This window comes from Podarcis liolepis (assembly GCF_965112155.1).
Source record: "Podarcis liolepis genome assembly, chromosome: 5".
Lineage (NCBI taxonomy): Eukaryota > Metazoa > Chordata > Lepidosauria > Squamata > Lacertidae > Podarcis > Podarcis liolepis.
This window is the reverse complement of record NC_139556.1, coordinates 92,799,414-92,805,413: the sequence shown is the minus strand read 5'-3', so window position 1 is coordinate 92,805,413 and position 6,000 is coordinate 92,799,414.

Genomic DNA, 6,000 nt, shown 5'->3' with positions numbered 1-6,000 from the left:
GAGGAAGGTGCCCGAGGCTCCAGCCTCCGGCCATGCAGATACAGGAAGTGTTTCTGGGAGCTTATGTTCCTTGGCTTCAGTTGTTTCAGCATTTCCAGCACTGGACTCAGACCTCTGCACTTGGTTTGTCTCCATAGCTGGAAAGTTGGCAGCTCTTGATTCCAAGTCTTGACCACTGCTGGACTTCGGGGTCATGAGACGCTAAATATGCAGTTGCACAATTAGTGCTGTGTTAAGTTTGGCCTTAAGTAACAACAGCTATCAAAACACTATAATTTTCCAGATAGAAGACAGCATTCAAAGTCTTATGGCTGGGCTACACCTTCTACTTATCATAAGGATTCCAAACTGGCCATAATAGAAGAAGAAGAAGAAGAAGAGTTTGGATTTGATATCCCGCCTTTCACTCCCCTTCAGGAGTCTCAAAGCGGCTCACAATCTCCTTTCCCTTCCTCCCCCACAACAAACACTCTGTGAGGTGAGTGGGGCTGAGAGACTTCAAAGAAGTGTGACTAGCCCAAGGTCACCCAGCACCTGCATGTGGAAGAGCGGAGATGCGAACCCGGTTCCCCAGATTACGAGACTACCGCTCTTAACCACTATACCACACTGGCTCTGAAAATATGTGACTCCATCTCCTAGGTGAATCAAATTTCAACCTCGTTCTTCTGAGATTGTGCCAGAGCCCACAGGAAACCAAGTTGCCAGAGGGCAATTGTAGTCAAGCAGGGATGGTCAACGCTAGAAGACCTTAGATAGCTCCTAATGAGCAACTTGCTCTGAAAAGGTCTGGAGTCCAACTGCAGCACTTACATTTCATAGCCCAGACTACCCCTCAGGCCCTACCCCGGTCCTGGAGAATGGTGACGTCTTCCTGGCTTCCTGTAACTTCACTTCTTGCATTGAGGGAACTGCCAGAAAGTCCTTGGAGCTGGATCTCAGTGTCTGGACTGAAGAATGGGGATGGAGATGCTCCTTCAGGTATATAATCCAGAATGCGGCAGCTAGACTGGTGACTGGGAGTGGTCACTGAGACCACATAACACGGGTCTTGAAAGATCTACATTGGCTCCCCAGTACTTTTCTGAGCACAATTCAAAGTGTTAGTGCTGACCTTTAAAGCCCTAAACAGCCTCGGTCCAGTATACCTGAAGGAGGGTCTCCACCCCCATCGTTCTGCCTGGACACTGAGGTCCAGCGCCAAGGGCCTTCTGGTGGTTCCCTCACTGTGAGGAGCCAAGTTACAGGGAACCAGGCAGAGGGCCTTCTCGGTGGTGGCACCCGCCCTGTGGAACGCCCTCCCACCAGATGTCAAAGAGAAGAACAACTACCGGACTTTTAGAAGACATCTGAAGGCAGCCCTGTTTAGGGAAGCTTTTAATGTTTAACAGACCACTGTATTTTAATACTTTGTTGGAAGCCGCCCAGAGTGGCTGGGGAAACCCAGCCAGAGGGGCGGGGTATAAATAATAAATTGTTATTGTTATTGTTAAGGGCCAAGGCCGTTTAGGGCTTTAATGCTAGTAGTTATTGAAGGCTAAGGCTATCAATGGCTACTTGCCATGATCGTTGTGTTTTGCCTCCACAGTCAGTAGTAGCAACGCTTCTGAATCCCAGTTACTGCAAGCCACAGGAGGGGAGAGTGCTGTTGTGCTTGCGTCCTGCTTAAAGGTTTACCTCAGGCATCTTGTTGACCACTGTGACAACAGGCTGCTGGACTACAGTAGATGGGGCATAGGACTGATCTAGCAGGCTCTTATATTTTTGTGATGCAAATGTAGAAATAATGGCTATAACTGAAATATAAATATAAACAGAAATACACTACATCACATTAGAGTGGGGAAGGCAGTGGCTAGGTGGTTTATGTCCAGCACTGTCTTGCGGTCCAGGTCCTAACCGTAGACAGTCAGCTTCAAGGCTCTAACTACTCTCCCTTTATTTGGTTATCTTTCAACTGGATGAGCACCAGACAGCCTTTCAAACAAAGGACTCTCCTTTCTGATGTAGGGCCCTTGGCCTCCTGCAAACCAGTTGCTTCCTTGGTGCTAGTAGCAAGTCAGGTAAATTAACTCGTGGTAGCATAGCTGTGTTGTAAAACTGTAACATGAGTAGCCTTACTCTGGCCCAGAACAAAGACCCCCATCCCCAAATGCTAATTACTAATGGGGTTATCCTCAACATAATTTATGAGCTAGCTCTCAATTAACCTGGCGAGTTCTCATTTCAGTGGGGAAATGTCTTATTATTTCCATGATTAATTTTCTGAAGAGGGGAGATAATTCATATTAAGAATAAGTGCCAGATATTTCATCTATTATTAAATTAAATTTAAGAACATAATGCAAGAAGAGTTCTGCTGGATCAGATCCTACCAAGCCTAGCAGCCTCTTTCTTTCAGTGGCCAACCAGATAACTGTTTATTTATTAAGTATTTGTACCATTTCTTCTCAAGATCTGTAGCCAAAATAGGCTCCTAGAAGAGCCACTTACAAATACCAATAATAAGGCCTCAGGCTTGCAGTCGAAAAGACATGACACAAAAGGAAAAGACAGTGGGAGAAAGGAGAGTGGAGAATGAAACTCAGACAGTAGTTCATAGTTCCAGAGTTCATGAAATGACCAGCTGGTATGGAAAGAGAGCCAAAATTTGCTGGTGGCTCAGTTGTGGTGGTAGAGAGGTTCTGTAGCCCTGTCTCTTTGTCTTCTATAGGCTGGTGCAATTGGCTATTACAGTGGTACCTCTAGTTAAGAACTTAATTCGTTCTGGAGGTCTGTTCTTAACCTGAGGTACCACTTTAGCTAATGGGGCCTCCTGCTGCAGCTGTGCCACCGCCGCACGATTTCTGTTCTCATTCTGAAGCAAAGTTCTTAACCCGAGGTACTATTTCTGGGTTAGCGGAGTCTGTAACCTGAAGCATCTGTAACCTGAAGCACCTGTAACCCGAGGTACCATTGTGCTAGTCAATAGCAGAGGGCAACAGGCAATAGCCCTCCCCAGCAACTGGTACTGAAGGTGGCCACTCAGTAGCCATTGACAGCCTCCTGCTCCATGTATGTGTCTAGTTCCCCTTTAAAGTCATCTGAGTTTGTGGCCATCATCACATCACTGCCTGCCCTGAATCTCCCAGTGTTCATCTCTGTGGGATGAGCTCATGATCCACGAGAGAGGAATGAAAGCACGATGCATAATTTTAAATACCTCTATCATGTACCCAGGGATGTGGGTGGCGCTGTGGGTTAAACCACAGAGCCTAGGACTTGCCAATCCGAAGGTCGGCAGTTCAAATCCCCACGACGGGGTGAACTCCCATTGCTTGGTCCCTGCTCCTGCCAACCTAGCAGTTTGAAAACACATCAAAGTTCAAGTAGATAAATAGATACCGCTCTGGCGGGAAGGTAAACAGCATTTCCATGCACTGCTCTGGTTCGCCAGAAGCGGCTTTGTCATGCTGGCCACATGACCTGGAAGCTGTATGCTGGCTCCCCCGGCCAATAAAGCAAGATGAGCGCCGCAACCCCAGAGTTGGCCACGACTGGACCTAATAGTCAGGGATCCCTTTACCTTTACCTATCATGTACCCACTTACTTGCCTTTTCCCAACATCAAATGTTGCAACTTTTACCCTGTAAGAGAGTTGTTCCAGTCCCACAGTCATTTTGGCAGCCCTTTTCATAACCCTTTCCAGCTCCACAACATCCTTTCTAACATGAGGTGACCAGAACTATACAGGCATGAGGTGACCAGAACTATAAAGGCATTGCATGATTGGCAGTTTTGCTTTCCGCCCCTTTCCTAACGATCCCTAGCATGGGATTTCCTCTTCCACAGCTGTCTCACACTGGATCCAAGTTCTCATTGAGCTATCCCCCATGCCTCCCCCCTTCCTGGTCAATCACTGACAGCTCACACCCCACCAGGGACCAGGATTTATTTATTTATTTTGCCTTACTTCCACTGAACTGCCACACTTGCCGTTTTCTCATTTTATTACATTGCGTTGCGTTTTTATGTGCACTTGGCGTCTTTAGCTTAAGCCAAACTGTGACCTATAAATCACGGCCAGAATATATGATATCTTGGAATGCCTACAATTTAATTCACTTAAGCATTTTGTTGTCATACTGAGCTTATAGACTAATGCGATGAATGAGTAGAGAGTTGGTGGCTGCAATCCAGAATTGTGGGCATGGCGAGATCCCATAGCTGGCTATGAAAAAGCCAAGAATGGGCCTTTACCCTTCCGTAATGGACAACAGCAACCCTGCACTCTGTCTGTTTATGGTCAGTATATATATTTTTAATGGAATGAGCAGTGCAATTTGCATAGGACCAGCTCATCCATCGAGTGAATGGGCATTTGTCCTGAGCATCCACCCATCTGGGCAAGGATGCTGGGATGCTTCTCAGGGTTGTGCGGGGAGCTTCTGCACCAGCAGAAACAGCTGGAGACACACAAGGTTGCGTGAAGGGACACTTCTACTGCATTGAAACCTCCTGCTGTCTGGCAGATTGGGGGTTTGGATTGCTCTGGCAAATGTTCCAAACAGGGCTGGTTTGAGGCAAAACAGAAAATGGTGTCACTGTGTCATTGAGGCTAATGAGTGGGCTGGCCCTGGCTACAAATGCTTTAGACTTTTAAAAAAATCATAATGATTTATCTTCAGAAAAATAAAAACCCGCAACTATGAATATTCACAAGAAGAAATAAACTTACCCAAAATGCTCAACCTATTTGAAGAGGCGAGAGAAGAGAGAGGAAAGGAGGCGAGAAATAGATAAATGAAAACACATAGTGTAATTATTATTTTTTTAAAAAAATATTTTATTAAGGATTTTCTTGTTTTACAGAAGTGTAGTGCCTCGTTTTTGGTTTGTTTTTTTCATGTAACATTTTTACAAATCCATTTCATTTGTTGAGGCATTAGGGGGAGAAGAAAAAAGAAAGAGAGAAGAAAAGGGGGGGTGGAGAGAGGGAAGATGGATGGGGGTGGGGTCGGGTGGCGGTGTTTCTATTATGTTTAATGTGTGTAGAGTTTGGTGTCAGCGTTGTTTGTGTTGTTCACTTGTGTTCCTTTGGTGGTGAGAGAGGTTGGGGTTGGCCTAGGGTGTGATTGTTTGTGATTGGCTGTGGTGATCTTTGTTTTTGTGTGTCAGTGGGGTAGGTGGGTGTTTTGGATCAAGTTAGCCATATTGATTTGTATGCTGTTGGTGGATTATTGTCACTGTCTTGTTGGGCTGTGTATGTGATAAAGGGGAGCCATAAAGAAGAGCCAAAAGGCGTCTTCTTCTGTTTGTCCCCGTGTCAGTTTCAGTTTATTAGTTAATTTTTCTAGTAGGGCTGTTTCCCATACTATTTGGTACCATTGGTCCATGCTTGCTCCTGACAGGTCTCTCCAGTGTCTGGTTATGGTGTTTCTGGCTGCTGAGAGCAGGTGGGTTATGAGTTCTTTGTGGTGTAAATGGGCATTGTTGTCTTGGAAGATGTTTAGTAGGGCCAATTCTGGGGTGATGTCTATTACTTGCTTAGTTATTGTACATATTTCTTGTATGGCTGTCGTCCAGAATAGTTGGATTTTGGGACACTCCCACCACATGTGGAGGTATGTGCCTGTGGAGGTGCACCCTCTCCAGCATTTTGGTGAGGTTCCTGGGTGTATTAGCGCTAGTTTCCTTGGACATAGTGTAATTATAATAATCCCAGGAAGACACAAGACTTACCCACTCTGGAAGAATGGCAGATGAAGGTGATTGACTACATGGAAATGGCCGAGATGACTGGCAGAATCCGAGACCAGGGAGAAGAGTCGGTGGAAGAAGATTGGAAAAAGTTTAAAGAATACCTACAGAAATACTGTAAAATTTATGAATGTTAAATGGACGTTGGATGGAAAATAAGCGGTGTTGGTAAAAAGATTAATAAGAATATGTTAATATAGATTGATAATGAGGGAAAATGTATTTTTAATATAGGTTAAGATCTTGAGTAAAGTTAAGGA